General features: G+C 45.4%; 1 protein-coding gene across 8 annotated transcripts in view; it reads right to left on the minus strand.

Moving 5' to 3' along the window:
• The window catches only part of AFAP1L2 (actin filament associated protein 1 like 2), a 92,933-nt gene that overhangs the window by 51,279 nt on the left and 16,622 nt on the right, over positions 1–25,032 (minus strand). For 2 of the 8 annotated variants that reach the window (XM_036898679.2, XM_036898673.2), the window contains exon 1: positions 12,041–12,207. The exons of 4 other annotated variants lie outside the window; for them this stretch is intronic. The gene's annotated coding sequence lies outside the window, so the exon portion shown is untranslated. Of the gene's footprint in view, positions 1–12,040; positions 12,215–25,032 lie in introns of those variants that run through there. 2 more of the 8 variants (XM_036898677.2, XM_036898672.2) reach the window with 2 other exon arrangements.

Below are 25,032 nucleotides of genomic sequence, written 5' to 3' on the forward strand. Positions count from 1 at the left end.
ATATGAATGCACGTTACACCTCTGTTTGCATGTAATGCAGTAGCATTTCCTTTATTACCTTCAACCACAGTGCCACTAAACTGACAATGCTTCTTATAATCAAGTGACATCTTAAAATCAATCATTCTGCAATCAGACCCTGTCCTCCCAATCACAGGGATTTTCCTTTCTCTCACAGTGAGGAGGCTATTTGCACGGTGTTAAGTTTCTTTGGACAACAGTTTACTTTCTGTTTTTAAGTCCCTTAAATGCTGAAATTGTGTCTGTTTCGAACCTCAAACTAGATTGTTACAGTGCAAGAGCTGGCTCTTGGAATTCCCTTTAGGTGCCCCTCCTGTACCTGCTAGGTACCTGTGAAGGCAGAAGGTGACTGTTAGGCACACAGCCCTGAGCGGGAACTCCCAGGTTTGACTGACAGGCAGTGCTGGGCCTGGATGAAGACTCCCTGTCCTCCATCCAGCCCACGGCTCTGGAAGTCCCTGCCCTTTCCATTCTAAACTGGTTGTTGGGACCACATCCAGCATCTCCAGAACAATCCCAGCTCTGAATCCCAAACCTGGTTCAGGAATTGCTTAATTAGGAGAGAGGCTCAATTGGAAAAAACTGGGAAAAAGGGAGCCGCCTTCTTTTTTTTGCCTTAACTGTTGTTCTGAAGGCCATGTGGCATAAAGCAAAGCAAAAATACAATTGACTCTAAATTAGCAACAAGAATTAATAGACCTTATGATGGGCCATTTTCTACTGAAACTTAAATTATGAAAATAGAATTACCATTAAATGAATAATAAAATGCTATTATTAATAAACTGGGAAAAGAGAAAGAATAAAATCAAAACAGAGAAACCACTTTTAAGAATAAAGTCAGCCAATAGTCAGTTTATCGCCCTGAACTCTTATAGTAAACCCATATGTTAGGTATGACCATTCCCCCAGATGAATAAACAGGGAGGTTAAGTAACTTGCCCAAAGTCACATAGGTAGTTAAGTCCAGATCTAAATTCAAATCACTCTGGCCCTCCCTCTATCACCCAGGCTGGCCTTTCTTTCAATTTCTTCTTTCATGTCCAGAAGGTAAAACTTAAAAAAAAAAAAAAAGACCTGTAGTCATTTGAAAATAGAGCCTAGCAAAAAAAAGCATGTCTAAGACTATATTTATATATAAATACAGAAGAACCCTGCTGGCCTATTTTAACCCTGCCTATTAATGCATGTTGCCAGTGACTAAGTCATATCCTATGAGAACAGTAACACAGTAAAAGAGAACAGTAAAGGACTCAGGGAATACATGTAACTTACAACAGGTGCTGAGACCACGGTCACTGAAGTTTCTGGTGTGTGACATTGACTTGTTCAAACACTAGATAAGTTTACCTGTAATTCTTGCCTGGTAATCATTGTACTAATGCAGTATTTGTTAAGATGTGTGACCACATTTCAAAATATATCAACTTTATCACTGGGTTTAAAATGACTTTGGGTTTTAAAAAGACGAAATGCCCTCTCATAGAGTTAAGTAATCAGAAACGATCAACCACTCAAATGTACTTTTTAAGCCCCACGTGTAAACCCTCCGCATGGTAACTGGGAAATGAAAAGTGATGGGAACGAGGCTGGATGACCACGTACCAGTCCTACTGGAAGTATTCATCCAGGTCCTCTGGAAGTGAGGCACCTTTCCCTGCCCCCTGCACGGCAGGTCTACTCAATCAGTGGGTTCATGGGAGGGTTACACCTGTTAATGGAAAGGTAAAGGAAGGGGTTTGGTTGGCAAATGATGCTTTAATCAAAATCTCCCTATGGCTATTAGAAATAGGTTCCAAATATGTGATCTGCTGGTTGAGTGCAGACCTGGTCAAAGAGACCCAAATAGCACTCCCTGCACTGTAATAACATATCTTATCCATCTTTCATTCATTTAAAAAAAAGGTACTGGCATGGTCAGGGCAAGAGGCAAAGGAGGTCAGTGGAGATTTAGAAGACTAAGAAAGCATCCCATCTTACCGGTTTCTGTTTTGGATTTCTGCCTTGGTGCTACATTCCTGTCTCAACTGAGCACACTTTTGTGGCGGACACCAAAAAGGGTCATATATATGACACTGCCACCTTACTAGAGCTAAGAATGAACAAAAGCCACAGAGACCGAGTGTGATAGTTAATTTTAGGAGTCAACTTGATGGGACCTGGGCTTCCATAATCACATGAGCCAACTCCTTATAATAGATCTCTTACCGTACAGATAGATAAATGGATAGATGGGTGAACAGATAAATATCCTATCGGTTTTGTTTTTTTCTATAGAACCCTAACACACAGAGCTTTTGCAAACTGAGGAGATGCCCTGCGCAAGTTGAAAGACATTTAGGAAAAGGCAAGAAAAACTTTATGTAGTTGGGAATTAAAACATTACTATTGCCCTGAAACCTGAAAACTCCTAGGTACTTTTCTTTCCCAAATTTACCCCAACAGACATGGTTTAAAACCCCACAGATGTGGACAGTCTCTTGAGTGTTGAGGTTCAGAAGTTCTCAGAACTGTGGACATGCATTTTCTTTTCCAAGCAAAATTTCTACATCAGTACAATTTCTTCCACTTATATCGGTTATATTCCTGTATTTCTTCCACTTATATATGTTCTATTCCTGTGAATTTATAGGACCAAGTGCCAAGAAATAAACCTGGACAGAAAATGTTGGACAAGTTTCTTTCTGAGAAGGTGTGGGATTCTGTAGTGATTCTGTGATGTCTCAACTGATCCCAGTCCAGAAATAGCAACGAGACCATCAAGAATATTCCCAAACTCTTGACATCTGGCTTTTAAAACAGACCCTTACTCTTGAGGAATTCTGCCAAACATTAAACTGAAAGTCTAAAGACAATATTCACTTGAGAAAAGCATTGCCCCCGACACGTGACACCTGAACAGAGCGAAGCGGTGGCACCATCTTGACATCCCTGTGGCAACTAAGAGGTCACATCCTCTTAGTGGAGTGTTGCTTCAAGCCAACCTTCTCACAGCTTCATTTCTTCAGGCATTCATTCCTTCACCAAATACTTATGGAGGACTTAATACTTATGGAGCACCAATATGCATGAGACCTTTAGACTGTACTACCAAATAATGATCCTCTTGGAGTGTACATCAACATGCCTCATGATAAATTCCCTTGCTATAATTATGTTAGCTTTTCTGCACCTTTTGGATGAACAGCGATACAAAATTCCTGGTATTCTTAGTGTCCTAGGATTCTGTGATTCTCCAGGCACAAAGTAACGGCAGAAAACCTATAGGCTATTTTATTATGGCAGCTGTTAAATTCTTTCTTATGATGGACTGGTAGTGAACAGAATAGATCCTCCCAAAATATGTCACTTTGGCATATTGATTATTTTAAATTAAACTTACTTAAGAAACAGCAGATATATGAATAACACTCTGACCTTCCTTTGTCCCCCTGAAAGCAAGAAATAAATCTCTCATGTGAGGTATCTTCCCTATACCAGGAGGACAGAAAGCATCCTTATCACCAGAGATAGGGAATTCAAGGCCAAGAAAGCTGTATAAACAAACCTTGTTACTTCTTCATTGATTTGCTACATCAAGCCCAAACCCCTTTGTTTTGTCAAATCTTCACAAGTAATTGTTGCTTTGCCTTAAAGGTATAAAAGCTGCCTGCCTTGGTCACTTCTTTGAGTCTTATATTTCCATGAGCTCCCATATGTATGAAATGTTTTTCTCCTGCTAATCTGCCTTATGTCAATTTTTAGCCCAGCCAAAATTTTTCCCACCTACAGAAGTGGGAAGAAATCATACTTATGTTGCAGGGTTGACATGAAGATTAAATGAAATCACACCTGAAAACCACTAACCACAAAGCATTATTCAGTAAATGTTAAGTAGTTATTATCCCCCGAAGGGGTTGAATGGTGGCCCCAGTCCAAGTCCTAACGCCTGGTCCCTGTGAATGTGTCCTTATTTGGTATTGGGTCTTTGCACATGTAATTAAATTAAGGCTCTCAAGATGGGATTCTCCTGGATTTAGGGTGGGCTCTAAGTCCCATGACTGGTATCCTCGTAAGGGAAGGAGAGGTAACTGTGAGATGCAGAAACACAGCTAATAGGCCACGTGAGACAGAGGAGTTAATGCTGCCACAGCCAAGGAACGCCAGGCACCACCAAACGCTGTAAGAAGCGAGGGGGAAGTCTCCCCTAGACTCATCAGTGGGACTGTGGCCCTGCTGACACCTTGATTTTGGGCTTTGGGCCTCCAGAACAGTGGGAGAATAAGTTTCTGTTGCTTGAAGTCACCTAGTTTGTGGTAATTTGTTACAGCATCCCTTGGAGACTAAGACACCCCCTTCAACTCATGGAACTAGGACTGCAATATTTGTTGCTAATCTTAAGAAGGAAAAAAAAGAACTCAGTAAGGAACAGATTTACAAGAGATGACATGGCTGGAAAAGGTCTGATTTTCCATTTGATCATAAGAATCTAATTAGGTTTAATATCAGCCAAGACAAAACTTCTGACTTTGAAAATTTGCTGAATTTGAAATTTACCATTCTGGTGAAACCAATCCCTCCATTTTTGCCATAAATAATCATGAACAACTTTCATGAAAAGTTGGGCAGATGGTGAGCCGGGGATTCTAGGCCCGAGCCCAACAGGTGCGGGCTAGACAGCTTCATGGAGCCTATTGGAGAACAAGTTGTCCAGGCTGCCCCCCCACCAGGCTCAGCCCTCATTAGGTGACTGACAGTGGGGTCCAAGCCTCACATACACTGGGAGTTGTCTTGTGAAAGTAGGTTCTGGACACAGGGGCAGCAAGTTCGGAAAACAGGTTTCTGGGAGTTGGGGTAAGGCAACTCTTGGATTGTACGCCAGTTTCAGAAATTCCAAGTCGCTCCTCTTGGAAGGTCCCTTGAGTGCCCTGGCTTCCCATGCCATGTGTGCACACCACACATGCCACAAGGCCCAGAGCCAGGCCAGCTGTCCACTGTGCCATTCTTAAGTCAGTGCCCTGGGCCCCCAGCGGCCCCAGGCTGCAGGAGTGAAGCTGAGCTCCTGTTCTGGTTTTGAGTCCTTGTCCCTCCTTGGTTTTCACCACATGAGCCTCCAACTAACAACACTGAGCAAAGGGCCCTGGCTGGGCCCTGCGTAATTTAGACTCATTTTACTTAACTCTCCACAATGCTATAAAACAGACATTATTAACCAATCTTAAAGTTGAGGACATGGAGTAAAATAACCTTCCTGAGGTTACAGAGGTAAGCAGTGGCGGAGCCACAGCGAAGCTCAAATCTTTGGCCTGGCATCCAGTGCTTACTCCCACACGGGGAGGCCTTTTGCCTCCAACATTCAGCCTGTTCTGTTCATAACACAAAAATGACAATTTGTCATGTGATGGCATGTATGCCAAGGTGTTCTGCCCACAATATTTTATTTAATCCTCACAAGCCTATATGAAACATGTCATTATTCCCATTTTACAGATGGGGAAATAGGGCTCTCTGAAAGGGAAAGTCAAAGCTACATAGCCAATACGATGTGGAGCAGGACGTGGGCCAGGGCCTGAGCCCATGCCCACTCCCGAACCCGAACCCTGGCCCTGCACTGACTTGATAACGAGGTCACCTGTTGCTGAAGTCGAGGGGTGAGAACCAAGCTGTCACTTCATTTTGTTCTTCGGGGCCCTTTCCCCTGCTGACCTCCCGTCTGTGAACACTGCCGAGGTTTGCCTCTGGGCTCCCGCTGCTGCCCCGGGCAGGAGGGGCCTGGCATCGCCCTGCATACGGGCAAGACCCTGGGAGCCTGGACCAGTGTTCTCGGGTGGCCAGAGACTGAGGGAATGTATTCTCTCCCAGTCCTGCAGGCTGGAAGTCTGAAATCAGGTGTCAGCAAGGGCTGTGCTCCCTCTGGGGAAGGATCCTGCCCCGCCTCTTCCCAGTTTCTGGTGGTTGCCAGTGAGACAGGGACCATGGGCTTAGACAGAGTGGGGTGAGGGCCTCCGGAAAAAGCCAGGCAAGATATTTACAGTCAAAGCAATGTAACAATGTAAAGTCCCTATCGAAACTCTGTGTTCAGCATTATGCAAAGTCAAGGTCACACTAAGTCTCTAGGGTAAAGATACCAGACTAGGAACGTAGACATCTTCAGTGAGATCAGTTAAAGGTCAAAAGGCCAGGAGCAACTTTGCCTGGAATGTCTGAGTGTTCTGTAGGGTATCTCAGCATAACCCATGACTTCACTGTAAAGAGCCCTAGCAAACAGACAACAACCCAGCCCACCTTGAGGGCAGGGCAGGTGGTACAAGTCCACACCCTAAGCCCTCAGTTCCCCAAAGTCCTCAACTACCTATAAATCCCCTAGACAACGCACCACCCTGGGCTCTCTTGTTCCCCTCTGGCGTGAGCCAGGAGCTCTTTCCTCTCACTTTATTTCTACATAAAAGCCAGTACCTTGCTCTCCTACCTTGAGTGTTTGTGAAGTTCATTCTTCGGCTTCGTGAATAAGAACTCCGGCATCACCAGCAATCCTTGGCCTTCCTTAGCTTATGGCTGCATCAGTCTGATCTCTGCCACTGTCACATGATGTTCTTCCTCTGTCTGGGTATTCAAGCTGCCTTCTTAGGAGGACAGTTATCTCTACTGGACAAGGGCCCACCCTAATCCCAGCAAGACCTCATCTTAACTGGATGACATCTGCATAGACTCTGTTTCCAAATAAAGCCAGTATTCTGGAGGTTAGGACTTAAACATATCTTTTGGGGGACACAATTCAACCCACAGCGAGTCCCTCTCTCCACAGCCAGCCTGGCTCAGCTGATTTACCCTCAGGCTGGTGACAGAGGGGCAGGATGGGGGTCCCTCTGGGTCCTCCTGCTCCCCCTTGAACCATGAGTTTTGTTTTAATATGCATGCCCCAGACCAAGTAAATGAGCTTCTCTCTTGAGGGGTGGGGTCCAAGCACCTGGGGGCTCCCCAGATGATTCAATGAGTAGACTGGATAGGAACCGGTATCCTGGGGCATAAATTTACTAAACCATTGGTTCAGAGAGGGCGTCATTCATATGCAACCAACACGAACACTTCTCTGCATGTGTTTCCAGGGTTTCCCTGACTCCTTCTATCCTGACATCTGGAGCCATCCAGGCTTGTTTAAAACCTGCTTCTCCTCTCCTCTCCCCACCCCCAGGCCTATAAGCTTCATGAGGAATATCCCTTGTGTCTTGATCACTTACTCACAGTGCCGAGTTTGGTGGCTGGCACACATCAGCTGCTCAGGACAAGCTTGAATGAATGAGTGAGTGAATGAATGAGTGAGTGACTGAATGGACACAGGTACTCTGAAGGGCATTTTAGGAGACAAAGCCACATCAGGAGGGTCAGCTGAACCCTGCCATTTTATCCAAGAGTTCATAATCCATATGGTGGGACAAACCCCACCCCACACCACCCCACAACTCAGGTAAGAACATGCTGAATCTACACGATTGCTATTCGATGGGGCAGGGGTTGGAGTGACAAGTGACTGAGTGATCAGAGAAGGCCAGATGGAGTCTGGGCTGGGCTCTGCGGATGTGGAGAAATGGAGACGGGGCAGTGTTCAAGGTGGTGGCACGAGCTTTGGCAGGAAGAGCGCCTGCAGCATGCGCTTCAGGAAGGCCACCAGTGACACGGGACTCCTGCGGGTGGCCAGGCAGGCCCGAGAGCGCTGTCAACCAGGTGGAGAGGTGTTCACCTTGCTCTCCAGATGAAGCCATCCAGCTGGCACGAGGGCGTCAGAGACGGCTTGGAGCAGAGGAGTGATGACGGAAACAGAATTGCAGAGAAGTTTGCTGGCTGTGGTGTGTATGTGATGATATGGAAGGAGCCAGACCAGCAACCTGATGCCCATCTCTGCTCCAGCCCAGCCACAAATTCAAGTTCACCATTCTGACAGAGGTGGGGCATTGTCAATACTACCCAGAAACTCCTAACAAGACATTTATTACAAGGCAAAAGTCTGAAACCAGTACTTCAACGTTGAGGGGTTTCAATAGGAAAGAATTCCCTCCCCCTTTTCAGTATGCATGCTGATTAAATCATTGTGATCATCTTAGCAAAGAAAGATACGAACTCCTCCAAGTCCTGCTTGACTCTCAGGAACATAACAGTGCCCTGCGATACAAGTAAAATGTGCAAAAGTGTTTGGTGTGTACGTTGTTTTCTTTCACTCCTAAACTAACATATAATCCAGGGATCCCCACGCATGGCCCTGTGGACTCTCCAGCGAGTCCAGTTAGTATTGGTATCTTGGCTGATTCCTGGGCACTAACATGATAGTACACATACATGAGGCACAAAATTCAGTACTAAGGTGGCCATCAAGATGATCTATAACAGGCTTAAAATAACTTTTTAAATTATTAGTAAGATGAAAATATAAAAAATTAAGATTCTAATCAAACTGAGGTCCAGTTTGAGAACCACAATCTTTATGTGACATAGAAAACCATCTACAGTAGCTTCCAAGGATAGTCCTTAGCCCCCACCACACTCCCTACAGAATTCACGACCTTCACAAATGCCTTTCCAGCCTACCCCATCCAAATCCAGTTACCACAATCAGCATAAGGGGCAACCTTTGTTTGAGCATCCTTGATTTTCTAGATACCCATCATGCTTTTGTAACTATCTCTATCTTTGGGGCTGACATTGATGACAAGGGGAAGTGTGTTCCTAGCAGGAATGTTTAGTGAGCAGATTCAGGAATTACAGTGAAGAGCTGTGGGTCTCAATGCCCAGTTACAAGGTGCTATCTCTTAGCAAAAACGGAAGATTCTCAGATTCCAACTAGGCAGCCCTGGATTAGGTCTGGCAGAGATCCTGTCAAGAGGAAGCACATGGCCTTCCAACAGAGCAGGCTGTGTTAGGGTCCTCAAAACCGAAGGACAAACTATGATAGAAGGAAGGGGAGGGAAGGGATCAAGGCCTGTGGACAGGTCATTTACTTGTCACTTGTGCCCATACACTTTCTAAAGGATTTTTGAAAATGGAAACAGAAAACTAAAACCCAACCTGAAAGAAGGGGAAGGAAAATATACCCCAAAGCTAGGCTAGAGTTTATGAGGAATATGAAATATGAGCTCTGCCTTTCAAAATAGTGAAAAAAGAAGTCAGGTATAGGAGAGGAGACAATTGTTCGTATCTAATCAAAGGAAACATACCAGTTCTTCAGAAGGGACAAGCCATTTCCTGATACTAAGTTGTAAGAGGAATTCCTCACATTCGACAGATCAAGGCTCCCCTAGTGTTTTTTTCATATTAACACTTAGGGGCAGGGTCACACTGATCAGCTGAGATGGTTGGGCCATACCACACCCATGCACAAGGCCCCAAACGCATGGAAGGTGACAGCCCACACATCACTTTCTGGCTGAGCCAAAAGGAAAATAGAGCTTTGGGTGACTTCCCATCTCCTCTGAGTAACAGGAGCCTTCTAGACAAAAGGCAGCAAAACAGAATACTGCCTGTGCCAGGGCACATCATCAGCTGTTTGCAGATGGACATGCAGGGATTTAGAGTCATATCAGGCCAACCTTACATTCTTTGAAAACATGCAACAGAGGGCAAATTTCAGGGTGCATTCCATCTCCAAAATGCCAGTGGAAAAATGACCCAGTGATTCGGTCCATCTGTCTGTGGAGGCTGTCTTCCTAGCACATCCCTCCCCTCCTTCAGCACAGGACAGCCCAGCACCATACACTAAAGGGACAGGATGTGGCTATGGGCAAGAGCTAAATGTGAAAGCGAAATGTCTGTAGAGTAACAAGGAACTGACCAATAATGAGCCCAGTCCCGAAAGCAGCGATAACAAAAGGCCAGAAGCCACACTAGAATGTAACCTTCAGTAAATCACTGTTAATTGCCAGGGAGCAAGGAATGACTGCCTGCTTGAACTTGCAAGTTTATTTCAGGTTATTCCAAAGCCTTCCTGGGCTCCCTGGCAAGGAGGCAGAGGCGGGCAGAGGGGGTGGAAGAAAGCCTGCTCTCCACTCTTTTTTAACTGTTACAATGTTTCACAACAACCACAGCAGCAGCTGAGGGCTACGGGACTGCATACACACTTCATACAAACAGAAAGAACGTGACAGACTTAATCTTCCCACCCTGACAGGCCAGGCTGAAGCGTGACATTTGGAATAATGACAACCCAGACACATTAACGTATTCCACGTGCAGATAGGGAGCAGAAATATGAGGCATGAGTCACCAGGAGCAGGATTCCACAAATGGCAGCTGAGACTGAGCTGGTGAGACCCTGTCCCAGGGATATAGGAGATAAGAGGGTCTTTGAGGCTGCACATGCCCCCAGGCAGCTGTCAGCACGGTGACGGTATGCCACTACTGCACAACTACAGCCCAAGGAGAACAGGGACAAAAATCCTACATTCATGGAAACTGAATGTGGTGGGCACTACAGGTGTTCTTTGTGGCAGCTGTTTCTTTGGCTAGGTGTGAAAAATCACTGCTGATTTTTAAAAACTTTATATGAAGAATTTTAAATGAAAGTCACGAAAAAAATTTAATGAAATATTTCAAACATACAAAGGAGAGAACAGTAAAATGTACCCCCATGAACCCATTGCTGAACTTCAGTTGTAAACATTTTGCCATTCATATTTCATCTCTGCCACCCCTTTTTCGCTGAAGTATTTGAAACAAACCCATGTAGGTTATATGTTTAAGAACCGCAATATGAATGAATACCTCAATGTATCTCTATTGGATAAAACTAGTGTATATTAATTCAAAACTGATGATCATCCACAACAAAATGAACATGCCTGAACCGTATTCTTCAGTTATTTTGGGTGCACACAGCCCCAGTGCAGGACGCAGAGGATAGCAACAGAAGGAGATGAGATACCCTGTCGTCTTTGGCCACCACCAAGCAGTGTGACCCTGGACAAGCTGATCAACCTCCCTGACTCTTAGTTTCCTTGCACTAACAGAGAATCAGAGGTTAGTTTCTTAAGTTTTATCCAAACTCCAAATATCCAAATCCTGCTGTTCTCAGGCCTCTCAGGGTCCCAAATGAGCTCTAATACTGCCTGTGATTATTTCGCTTGCACACTCTCCTTTGACTAGTGCAGTATCTGTATGCATGTTGGTTCATTTTAAATCCACATTCCATGGTGGGGAGCTAATTTTTAAAGTAACCAGATTTCACACCCCTAAGCGCTGCTGGTTAGTTAAAAGGTTCCAATCAGAAGTCCACACCCCCAAGGCAGCTGCTACAAGACTTCAGGTATTTTTTGAGGATGCTAAATCAGTTTCATGGCTGAAACAAGTAGTGTTCTGGATAAACGGACTGGCTGGACATCTTGTTCCAGCATCCTGCCCTGGCATGAATAGGATGCAGGATGTAAGAATCTAGGTAAACCCAGCAGCCTACATACACCATTGAGAGTCACATCCCAGGCACAGGACAAAATGCAATGCTCACATGTCACTGGAAGATTCTGTTGCCTGAGCCACTATGGTGGCGAAATCCTGTCACCAGCATTTTCCTGCACCTGCCGTGAGTGAGGCACTGTTTGCGCAGACCCCTGACTGCCAGAGCTAAGGCATCATCAGGCCAGTAGAACAGACTTGCAGACGATTCTTCTATCTCACAGATGTTTGGGGGCGGCTGGCTTCACTCTGCTCTCACTTTAACATTATAAACGGAAGTGACGTAGGGGAGGAGCCTGTGGGCCACTTCTGGATCTTAACATTGGAAGTCCCTGTGTTGGCCAAAAGCACCGACTATGTGGTTATCTTCCCACTTCTCAATTTTTACTTGCATTATTTCCCTCCATCTGGAATTCCCTCTTTTGTCCCCTTCTCTATAAATTCTTTCCATCTGTTCAAGCCCAGTTCAAGTCCTGCTTCCTCCAAAGAGCCTTCTCCAGCCATCAGAATGTCGGCGGCAGCAAAGCCGTGCTGAACCGATCTCCCCATTTCCCATGACCGGGAAGCGTATTTTGGGACTGCAGGGAGACTGGGAATTATTCACTGTGACAAGGCTGGTGTCCACAGGGCCTCCTGCAGGCCCACCATCGGCTGGCAGGGACCAGGCTGGGACTCACTCTTCCTCTCTCACCCTTCCCCACTTGCTGCCAGGCAGAGCAGCTGAAACAATGCTGACAACTTTCCTCAGCCTGGCTGTCGACGTGCTCAGTTCTCAAAGAAGAAAGGCAGGTGGGTTTGTGCTGGGGAAGACAAGGGCAGGGACTGGGCCACCAGGTTGGAAAGAAGAAATTCAGGTCAGCGGGCAACAGGCAGGCCCACGGGATAAGAGGGCTCCTGGGGTGGGTGGCTGTAAATGCTGATGCTGAAGAAAACAATACAAAAGGAAAGATGAATTACAAGGTCAGAATTTGGGCAATGGAAAATTCCGTGTGTTTACTTAATTTTTTTTTTTAATAGCACAAGAGCACAGGGAAGATTAGTTTTTTGTGGGGGATGGGGGAAGGCCCTTTTATGGCTCATAAACATAGTGAATTAAACAGGATTTCAGTGTGTGGGTAATATTGGTGAGTCCTATTGTATTTTATCAGAGAATAAAAAAAGATAAAATGGAATGTCTGTCCCCACGAGAACTACATTAACTTCTCCCCTGCAAGTCACATCCTGTAGAGACAGCAACAACGAAGGTTTCGTTCCCTTAACTTGGATGAAACAGCAAAATTCTTGACTAATTTGTTCCAAATTGAAGTTTTCCTTGGGCCTGAAGAGTGAGGCTGTAGTTGTTCTGTGGGGAACCTCAGGACGGCTGGTGGGTTTAATCCCCAGAATGACCTCTGGTCTTGTCCCTTGCTCCCCGGACAGTCACCCGGGCAGGCTCCGGGGCTGCCTGTGGGAGCGCGTGCTCCCAGCCCAGAAGCCTTGGGCACCGCTCTTCATTCCAGTGGGTTCCCAGATTTTCCCTCTGTAAACACTAAGCCCAGCCCTGGACTGACTTGCCATTGTTTTGTCCCAGAATTTATGGCTCAGATAAGGGAAGCTGCACAGGGCTGGGTGGGGTGGGAGGAGCAGGGGTTGCCACTTATGAACTAACCTGGTATTTACTTTTGCTTTAATTCTCCGTATCTCAATGTCCAGAACAGGCCGAGGGTGACCAGCTCCGGAAGTCTCATGATGCCAAATACCTTCTCAATGACTTCTTTTGTGTATTTTCTTCTATTTTTATTAATTTAAACTTTTAGTGGAAAACTGCAATGTATGCACATGGTAAAATGTGTATGAGTGTGTGTGTGTGTGTGTGTGTGTGTGTGTGTGTGTGTATCAATCAAACAGCAGTACAACACAGACAATGAAAAGTTTTCCTCCCATCTCAGAACTTCAGATATTGGTTCCCTCCCTGGCAACTACTGTCAATGGACTATGCACCCTTCCAAGAATTTCCTCTACATAATATTCTGTGTGAAAATATGTAGATGGAAAAATACAGATAAAGCTCTTTCATACAAGTAAGCTCAAACTACATATAGCATCTGAATCTTGTTATTTTCACTTGCCATATGGTCCCTTGGAGATCCACTTTGGGTAAACATGGATGTTTAGATTATGAAACCTTTAAAAAAATCTATTAAGAAACCTTTGTTATTGCTGTGTCTTAGAGGATGTGACTTGCAGGGGAGAAGTTAATCTTTTCCATCCATAATCCTTTTAACAGCTACATGGTATTCTACTGAATGGATGTAATATAAGTTTAATAATATATCTGATGTTTAGAAAACATGAAAGTTGTTATTTTGCAAAACTGCATTACAGGAAATGCATAGGAATGAGGAAAATCTCCCTCTTCCTCTTTAACTTTCAGTCCAAGCACTTCAAAGTCCCTCTGGGTTACCCCAAAATGATGGTACTGGGACATTCACTGGTGGACAGCAGCAAGAGCAGGGCAGGGGGGATAAAAGCCAGGCCCCCAGAGCTCTGGCTCCTCTCTCCGGCCTCCCCCTGGAAGGGTCCCAGCCTTTGTCACCAGGTTACCTGCCAGTGTGCACCCCTCAAACCCCAAGAACAAGTAACAAGATAATCTGTCCCTTCTCTGCAGGCAAAATCAGCAAAAACCTAGGTCCACAACAGACAGAGACGGACCAGGACCCCAAGCCCACATCTGCCTAGCATTTGTACAAGATACAAAATGTAGGAGCCCCCCAGTTTACGTGTCATGTCAAAGAGCAACAAAGCACAGCCCCATCGATTGAAACCATCTCACGCAAATACACGCCCAATCCACGCTCACTCCTGTTGCTTCAGCATTCCAGGCTTGCAAGGACATTTTGTTGGTTACTTCATAGCCCTTAACATGCCCACCCCTTAAATCTCCCAGGCAACCTGACCCTAAACATCCCAACTGAAGTTACAGATTTGAAATGCCTGCACATTATCATTGGATTTTTCTGAAACTTGGTCATTTAAGCAGAAAGAGAAAACGTGTTTCTGGGGACTTTCTGCATGAGACAAAGAGCACAGCTGGTTAAGGCTCTGGCTCGGAACCACAACGCCGGGAGCAACAGGCCCGACAATCAGGACCACGGTCTCATTCTGGGGGCTGCAGATGCGTCTTCTTCCCTGGAGGGTCTTCACGGATATCCAGCTGAGCGAGACAGACTTCTAGTGGGTCTTGAAGTCCCTCCCCGAGGCTCCCCTTCCCCAACCCGGGCCTCAAAATAAAGGCAGATGCCACGAGCCCTGGCTTTTGTGAGGCCGTTCTCACTGGTTTGGGAGCAGCAGGGTTCGCTCCAGATTTATTCCCAGATTTCTCTAGCTGCTAGCATTTACACAGGAGCTGCCAGAGTCCTGAACTCACCCCCTCGCTGGATGATTCTAGAAGAAAAAAAGAAGTCCTGCAGCTGTTTCAGCTTTTCTATCCTTGGAAAGGCCTTCCAACTAGGAGCTGGAAGGGACCCAGAGCTGACGCTGCATCCTGAAGAAACTCTTTCCTAGACAGATTTTAGAGAACTGTGTCTGTGGGTAGAGGGGTGAGGGGACGAGCAGGGAGTGAAGCCAGGGCGGGGAGGGTCCAGGTGGGTTCGAATCCCTCAGAAACAAGCAGTGGCACGTGGGGACAGGGGTATGCCTCATGGCTGTGGTGAAGGGAGTTTGTCGTGCGTGTCTAAGCATTATTTCAGGTTCACTAGGATCTCTGTGCTCACTGAACCATCAGCCATTACTGGGGGCTACTGTCTCACCCTCTAGAACAGGGGTCAGCAAGCTATGGCCCACTGGTCATACTGAGATGACCACTGTTTATTTACATATCATCTATGCCTACTTACATACTACAGTGGCAGAGTTGAGTCACTGCCACACAGACCATATGGCTGCCACAAGTCCTAAAATATTTACTATTCACCCTTTACACAAAAGTTTTCTGGCCAGCAGGCAAAACTGAGGATATCATATAGGTACTACCATAAAAAGAGAAAACACCCATGTCCACAAAGAAAGCTTCCATTCATTTTTATTCAATTAATTAAATATTCAAGATAGTGATAAGAATAGAGTACAATGTTTTAAAATAAAAATATACTAATGAGAATGAAAATCTTTGTTTTAGAGGGGTATAACATTTTGCTTAATTGGGGTTCAAAGGTAATGCTCTGACCAAATTCATGGCAAAAATTCATCTATCAAAACCATTCTTAGCTTGAAAGCCATTGGCCTGTGCAAAAAGGAAGGCAACTTCAATTTTTGATTTCTTATTTCAATTCCATAAAAATCTAATGGGGAAAAATACACAATTTTTAGATTAGATTTGGGACAAGAAAGTATCATGTGGCCAATTGTATTGTTGCTCCTACCCCCTAAAAATGTTCCCCCCTTAAAGGAGCCACACATGCTAAACCGTTAGAGAGATTGTGAGATCTTCCAGAGGAAGGACATGTGTATTCACTGCTACACCAGTGCTCTGACTTGTGAAATAAACCAACATATTTGGAGCATCAGCTACGAACCAGGCCTTGTCCTCGGATCTGGTGGAAGTAAGGCAGGGGTGGGGAAGGAAATACAAACAAGTACGAAATATTACCTACATGTAAGGATTTTCAACTTAGAGAAGGAATAATGCCAGTTAAATAATAGAACTAAACTCCGATGCCAACCAATGCTGATTCTACAGTAGCTTCCAACCAGCATATATATAAGCCATCTTCGCTGGAGTCTACAGATAGATTTCCCTTAACTCAGAACTGAAGAATCTCTAGACTCATTGCTCCTCTTGGAAGAGGGTTACAGCAATTATCTAACTCAAAAACCACAAGGAAGAGCATTTTGAAGCAATCTCATGGGCTGAAACAACACTGTAAAGTTAGACCCCTGATAATGCAGTTGAACTTGTTATGTCCAGAACTGTCGGCACTCAATTAAAAACACACACAACTTCAACACCATCCAAGGGATAGGAACACTGAAGACCTAAGAATAGAGAAACATGCAAAGAATAAGAGACCACCCAGGCAGAATCAGCCAGAGACTGAGAATCGATTGGAGCTTTTGGGCCTCCCTAGAAGTCACCACCCACAGAGCCCTGGGCCAGGAGGATGGGAAGGAAATGGTGGAGACACCCCAGAGGACTGGGCTTGGCACATCCTTCACCTGCTTTCCTAACACAGGGAAGGTGAAGGGCACTTAACTTGGTGTTTTCAAATATCACTAGGCGGCATAGTTAGTTAAGTTAAGGTCATAATCCACATAAAAAACATCTCCTCTGGCCCAATTTACTAATTCACACTCACCGCATCCCCCCCACCTCCTACCCCCAGACTTCCCAAATCAAAGAACACCTTTGAACGACCAACGTGAAATGCTCACGTGAACTCCATGTTAATTAACACTTGAAGAGTTATCACACAAGTTTTACAGATGGAATATTTTACTGGGTTATCTGAGAAGCCTGGCAGAGATATTTCTTTTCTAAGACTCTTCAGAGGGGCCAGTCTGAAGGCAAGGATAAAATGTGGCACAATTTGTAAAACTGGATTACTCTGGGTAAAATCCAGCCAAGGACAACGACATGCTTCTTGGAAAGAAGCCACCTCTGTGCCCGTCAAGGTGCGATGAACGGGAAAGACAATCTGTCGGCCACTTCCTATATCAGGCACAGTACCATAAGCCCTGTGCATTTAATCAAAGGAGAGCTACACCTCCTTCAGTGGTCAATGCTGTCTACAGAACCAGGGTGTTAGCCAAACAGCAGTTAATGAACAGAATGGCTACTGGTTTCCCCAGTATGATGATAGAATTATTCCTTAATTATTTGAGTTCTCATACTCGTTTAGATACAAAAATAAGTAGGATACATTTCTGCCCTCGAATGCCTAAATTTCAATTCAGCAAGACAGTAATGAAGTAAGGTCTGGGGAACACAGAGAAAGGAGCACCCATTGGCTGGAGAGGCTTTAGGAGATGGCATCACCACAGGTGGCTCCATCTCAAAGGGACGCTGAGAGCCCTCCCCAGGACTGAGGGTGTCTGTAAGAGGGCTCAATTGTGTTTTCTGCTATATTTTCTGACAGTTACTTACTTCCCCAAAAAACTGAATCATGGTTTGTCTGGATCTTTGCTGGTGCCACACCTCCAATGCGCTGTGCCCCTCTCTGCCAGGAAGCCTCTCGAACAAGGAGGGCTGTCACAGCACAGACTCCAAGTCGAGGGAAAGGGCCTTCAGAACTGAGGGCATGCAGCACCAGTGCTCCAGCACCTGCAAAGGGAGAGCTCTGTTGGCCAAGAGCACGGAGATGCGTTCTTCCTTACATTGCCAAGGAATTCACAGGACAGCTGCTTACAGTTCCTCTTGTTTCAATGCTAAATATATTTTTTAAAAAAAGCATTAGCCTTGTACTGACACGGGAAATTGACTGGAATTTTCAGTCAACCAGGCGCAAAACTCTCTCATACTACTGACGCTTATACCGCTTACTTTATTAATCCTCACCAATCGATACTCAAGTAGACACCTGGATGGAATACATGAGAGACTGGAACACATTCTAAAATCAGAGCCCTTTCCAGAACCAGCTGAGAAGCTTTCTATGAACAAATATTAAAAGTGCCATCACTGTCTTCATTATATCCCCAGAGGCCAGGAGACTTAGGATGTAAATGAATACCTTCTAATATGATGGATGACAATTTCCTCATGAGAAAGTCTTTTTTCCATAAAGCAATGTTCTCTTGCTATTCCTGCAAATGTACCATCTGCCACATTCAAAGACCTCTGCTTCTAAGATGATGCCTGAAATGTAATTAGCCCCCAAAGACCAAAATTAATGGCTTTGAGAAGTAATGGCCCCTTCATCCTCCACCTTCCCAAGGCCCTACAGTCCTGGAAGTCCCCAGAGAGGACCTATGAAGGAAATCAACCTTGGCCTACAGGGTACACCGTGTACACCAACACATCGCTGGTCATCAGTAAGAGGATCAGGGCTAGCGAGCCCCAGACCCACCAACGATGAAGAGGTACCTGGCTCTTCCATGTCTTAGGACAAGACACATACCAGATGAAGCAGGGACTATACAACGACACCAACTATGTGCTTCTAACCTGTACCAGCTCTCTTAAAACAGTGATGTCTGAGACAAAGTCAGCAAAACCAGAATCTTCAAAACCAGGTCAGACTGACCTAGCCTAAATATCCTATTTTCCCACAATAAAAAACAAGGAACAATCACCCACCATCCAGTGGAAAAGTTAAAATCTTGGAAAAATTCTCCCATAAGACAAACCTTTGTGGGGTAACAAGGAGGTGGAGGAAGAGACAGACACTTTCTCCTTTAATGGATGTTCTGAAATATCAAGGCAACTTGGGTTGCATTTTTATTGCCATTTCTAGGCAAAATCCTTGAGATTTCTTGTTCCACATGGATTTACCCCACATTCCTATAAGCAAACTCTTCCAGGGCAGTCACATGATGCTCTCTTAATCCCATAACCTCCAAACCCCAAGTGTTTGATGAATTCTGAGGAAGTGAAAGTTAAGTAGGTCTCTTCCTTGAGTAAATCAGTTCCCTTGCCTTACAACTCCCCAGAGGGTGGAAAACAGCCAAGGTCAGCAGTGTGAGTCTGCTTGGGAAGAGATGATTTCATTGGTGGGGACTTTATGGGGCTTAGTGTTTTATGTGGCAAATACTTTTGCTATCCTTTTGCAATGGAGGAAAAAACAAAACAAAACAAAACTCCATCCCTGGCAGGGATCTTGAGTCACACAATCTGTGAGGAGAATGTAGCCCAAGTTCAACTTCACTTCCCCAAGTCTGGGTTCTCAATGGAACTTAGTGCTGGGGAATGACTAAATTTATGCTCAAGAGGTTTCCATTCCAGGATGTGGGGCTCTCCTCTAAAGGCCCACTTACATCAGTCATTCCACTACGAGGGAGCAGACAATGGCTCCAGAGACGACCCTAAGTAGAATTTCCTACCACACTGCCCTGGACAGTCTCTCCATTGACAAGGCACCCAAAAGCACCTGATTCTGAACTATTTGAAAGACAACCCCCCTGTCTTCTGTCTCCAGGTGGTCTGTCTCGAACCCTTGGTTTCCTCATGTCTACAATGGGAATGAAAAACTCCACTTACCTTCATAGAATTGTAAGGTTAAAAAAGATAATTCACATAATGTGCTTTTTAGAGGGTATGGCAATATGAGATAACTTATTTATTACAAGCTTCCAGATGGCAGGAACAATGTTGGATTTGATTCGCACAATCTCTGACAGAGATAAGGGTTTACAAAATGCTTGTGACGAGTGGGTTTTTTAAAAATTAAGAGGGAGAGAACATGTCACAGAACTATAAAAATTAAAGCAGGGTGGCAATGGCATATGAGTGTACAAACAGATCAGGAAAAGACTAGACAGTATAGAATAGCCCCTAGTACATATGGTGATTTCTAATAAAGACACCAAGAGAGATAGATTATTGAAAAACAATGCTGGTACGACAGGGTAGCCATCTGGGAAAATACACATTTAGACCCCTATGTCATATTTTATGAAGAAATTCAGTGTTCAAAACTTAAAATATGGAAAATAAGGTCACAGAAGTACTAAAAGAAAACACAGCTGGTGGGATTGTAAAATGGTGCACTTTGGAAAACAGTTTGGCAGTTACTCAAATAATTAAACATGAGTCACCACACGACCTAGAAATTCTACTTCTAGTTATATACCCAAGAGAAACAGAAATATATGTATATATAAAAACATGTATACAAATGCTTATAGCAGCATTATTCATAATAGCCAAAAAGTAGAGACACCACCACATCAGTGGATGAATGGATAAAAAAAGGTGTGTTTTATCTACACATACACATATCATGGAATATTATTTAGCCATGAAAAACATGCTACAATTGTAGTACTCATAACATGCTACAATTTAGACTGACCCTTGAGTCAGTTAAAGAAGCCAATCATAAAAGTCTACATATTATATGATTTTATTTATATGAAAGTGCATTATAGGGAAATCTGTACAGACAGAAAGTAAATCAGTGGTTCTTTAAGGATAGTAGAAGAGAGAGAATGGAGGATAATGCGGTGATAAGGACGAGGGGTTTCTTTCTGAAGTGATGAAAATGTTCTAAAATTGACTTTGGTAATGATTGCATATATGTGAATATACTAAAAACCACTGAATTGTACACTTTAAATGGTATATTATATGGTAGGTGAATGATATCTTGATAAAGTTGTTTTTCAGAAAAGGAAAAAGATTTTTTAAGGTATAATTTCAGGGAAATACTTTCTAAGTAAAAATGAAATCTAGAGCCATAAAAGGAGATAAATTTGGCCACACATACAAAAATCATACTTCAGAAAAGTAAACATACAAGTGAAAAGACAAGAAACAGGGGTGGGGTTGGATCTGCAACTTACATCCAAAGGGCTAATTTCCTTAACATATAAAAAGTACACATAAAATTAATTTTAAAAGGCCCAACTTAATAAAAAAAAATGAGTAATGCATATGAACAGAGCATACACACACAAATGGCTTTTACATATAAGATTTCAACTTACAATAAATGATACCATAAAGAGATACCTTTGCCCATTCCAGATGGGCAAAGATGAAAGGTATAATAATGCATCGTGTTATGAGGGTGTAGAGACTGTGCTGACGAGAGTAAAGAGAACACAGCTTTCCAAGAGGGCACTTGGGCAATATCTCATCAAATTGTAAATGCACATACCCTTTAACCCAGCAATGCTACTTCTGAGATTTTATGTTGCAGATATCCTTCATGTGTCTCAAATGACGTACATGCAAGGACATTCCTGGTGATGTTTGTCATAGCAAGGAACTGGGAAACCCTTAAATGCTCAATGATTACATAAACTATGCCATCAACACATAAAGGAAATACTGAGCAGCCTTACAAAGAATGCAGCAGATGTATCAGGAATCAGAAGGTCACCAGTGAGTATGCTTCACTTGGGGAAAGGGGCACAGTTATGCATACATGGCTGCTTATATATGGGCTGGTCTTTTGAAGGCTACGCAGTAAACTGGGGTAGTACTTGCTTCCAGCAAGGGAAAGTGAGTGAATGTGGTCTGAGGGTCTTACTCTTTAGGGTACCCTTTTGCTTTTTAACACTTTATACCTTGGGGTTGGAAAGGAGGAGAGGGAAAGGGACACAGACATGAGGGGACAGGCGGAGAAAGAAAGAAGGGAAGAAAAGGAAGAGAGGAACAGAAAGAAGGAAGAGGGCAGGAGGAAGGGAGGGAAAGAGGGAAAAGTGAGCCAGGGACCATGAGGGTCACTGCAGAGTGCAGGAAAACTATTTGGACAAATACATCCTCGATAGATATTATCCAAGGTAAAATTCTAGGGGTTTTCACATTCCATGTCATAAATTTCTGCCATATATGCATACTTCATAATAAGCATGTATGATTCTTACCATTAAAAAAAGAAGCAAAATTACCGCACTGAACTGACAGTAAAATAGCAATTTGAAATGTGTGGCTGTTGATTACACTATTCTCAATTATTTAAAGTAACTCTATTGGAAAAAGTGAAAATAACAAAAAGGAGAAAGAAAAACTGGGTTAGCCTGGTTGGGCCCTACCAGCTTGGAAACCTGACCTTTTATCTTTGCCCTAGAAAGTCAATGGAGAAATGGAGACACAACCCAAGAGGGCGGATGGAAGCACAGCTTGGGGGAAGGGGGTTTGCAGACACCCTGCCTGAGGCTGCCAGCACTGAGACCCCTGCTCCCAGCTGCAGCCCAGCTCTGAGGCCAGCAGTCTTCACCAGTTCTACCTAACTCCCAGCTCAGCTTCGCTTCTTCTCCATCATCCCCTCCCACACGGCTGCAGGAATGAAGCAGACAGACGGAGCTGGGAGCCAGGGATCAGGTCCTGGCTGTAGCCCTTTACCTCTCCCAGTACCAGGACCCTCATCCACTCAACAACAGTGGATGTAGCAACATGCTCTGCCCTGGAAGGACTAGGCTCCCCCAAACCCAAGAGCCTATAATGACTGCAGAGGGTTTTACAAATATGTCAAGAGGAAGGGTCATCATTCCCTAAGCTAACTGCTAGAAGACAGTATGTGGTGCATGAGAGGAGGAAACATTCTCTCTGATTATTTGGGGCTTTCCCTGCAGCCATAAATCCCACCCTATTCTTGGCTTCTTGCTGCCTTCAGCCTATCTCCACGGCTGGTGGGGGCCTTCCTCACTGAATCAATGGCATCTTGTCTGTGGTCTTGACCCAGCTCCAAGTGATGAACCGGCTTCTTTGGGAGCGTCTGCTCAGCGCTTGCTGAGAAGGGCCATTGTTCCACACACACTTGTCCGAAGCCTCCATTTAGGGCCGGCTGCGAGCGCTGAGGGAGATGGTCAGCACCGGGGACATTTGCCAACAAACGAGAGACAGCTGGTGGGCTTGAATGGCGTGTGCCTGCATGTTGCCTGAGGTGAGATTTCTTTTCTAAGTGAGAACACCCTCATTTATCTTTTCCAATTTGTTAAGAAATGGGGAACATGCTCACCTTCCCCTGCCCTGTAAGAGACCATGACCATCACATGACCACAGAGCTCAGAGTGTCATGGGGGCAGCAGCCCAGGCCGCCTGCACACCAGCTAACCACCCGCCTCTGGGCCCACAGAGAAGTGCCCAGGTCACACAGGCTATGTCGTGTGGCCGGGCACCATGCCTGGCCCCCGCTGACCCTCCACACACCTACAGGAATGCTAGACCCGTACACTCAACAGGGACCTCCAAAGGCTCGAGGCCTGGTTGAAAGAGGCAGATGGGAAACTAGACAGAAGCTCCCGGGAATTAACCAGGAACAAAGTGAAGGCCCACCTGTGCGCCAAACACTCCAGTGTGCATTTTAAGGGCTATAAATCTAGTCGTAGGGATAATACAGGGATATGAGGAACAGAGAGCCACATCCGCCAGCACAGAGACATGCCAACTGGGTCCCGTGTGGAACAGCAGCGGCTCGGGCCAGACGTGATCAGTGAAAGCTGGCTGCCTGGAGGAAGAGGGGCTCTGGGTGAAGGCCGGTGCGTTTGGGAAGAGTAGAGGGATGAGAGCACACGAACAAAGGCCTGACTGGGACATGGCAGAGAGACAGGACACCTGGAACCCCAGCTCAAAGAGAAGCCCCTTTTCGGGCTGGCTGTTTCGTCAGGCCAGGGCTCTCCTCAGACAGGCAAGTGCCAGCAGCGAGCAGCGCTGGGGAGCCCTCCTCCCATCCCACAGGGATGCACGAGGTGGCTGGACTGTAGCTGGTGGACTCAACACTCCCTTGTACACCAGAATCCAACACGGCTGTAGGTCCGCGCTGAAACAACGTGCGGATGGAGATCGGGTCAAGCTCCGTCGGGCTAGACCAGGCAGCAGAATGTGCTCTAGGGCCTGATGGAGCTGGCTTGGGGTCCTGCCAGTCTGGCTGTGAGCTTTTGCTTGAGCTGCCTCTGGCCTCAATTTGCTCCATCCCCAGAGGCAGGACAGTATTTACTGCTGGATTCCTGCCTCCCTGCCCCCACGTCCAGTCCTGATTCTGCAGGCCTGGAAGAAGATGAAAGTGTCTGACGGGAAAGCTTCGGGAAGCCTTTTATTAACATTCTTAGCTCGGCCCAGCTCAGGGGAACAAGTCCCTGCATTCCAGGGGCCTTCTCCCCGAGCGAAGCAATGCCAAGAATGTCAGTGCAAGAGTCTAAGGTGCTCTTCCTATCAGCACCCTCCCAGCGTTTAGCTACTGCAGGGAGGCCACAGGGACCAGGCGGAGGGTGGGAGCTGGCACTTCATGTTCTGACCACCACCTCTCCGGGGCTCTCTAGGGATTAAATGAGATGGTGGGAATAAAATGCCCAGGGGAGGGTACTGCATAGGAACCTGTGACACGGTCACTGTCAGATGTGGGCAGCAAGGCTGATGCTCAGTGAGAATGAAAATCCACCTTCTGAGAGAAACAGAATCCTGCTCACCAGCTTTGTACCAGGTGAGTTTAAGGCTCAGGTCCTTGGTTACCCCATGGAGACAATGGCCATCACAGGACTTCCGACATCTCACTGGGGTATTTGTGAAAGCAAAAAAGGGAACATATATTGAAATATAAAAAGTAAAAGGTATTGGTATTCATTTTTATTTTTAATAATCACTCTTGATTCTTGATACTCCACTTGATGTCAAGGTGGCACCAGCTGCAGAGCAGGGAAGATGAAGGCAGGGCTGACAGATGGGGGGCTCTCCCCCAAAAGGTGGTGCTGGAAGTCAGGAGAGGCAAGACGAGCGTGTCCCCAGCGCCCAGCCCTACCCAGGTAATAGCTGCCAGGAGGCCAGTGGGACCCCACTGCCAGGCCAAGGAGTACCAGCCTGGGATGAGTGAGCAAAATACACCCAGCAGCAACGTGTCCCCAAGATAGATGCTCTTGTGGGGTTGCAAATGGTATCCAGGCCAGGTGAGCACCGGTCCTGTGAAACTTGTTATCCTCTGTATCTTGTACTGGGTACCCTGGCACAGAAGGGTCCACTGC

Source organism: Manis pentadactyla, chromosome 8 (genome assembly GCF_030020395.1).
Source record: "Manis pentadactyla isolate mManPen7 chromosome 8, mManPen7.hap1, whole genome shotgun sequence".
NCBI classification, from domain to species: domain Eukaryota; kingdom Metazoa; phylum Chordata; class Mammalia; order Pholidota; family Manidae; genus Manis; species Manis pentadactyla.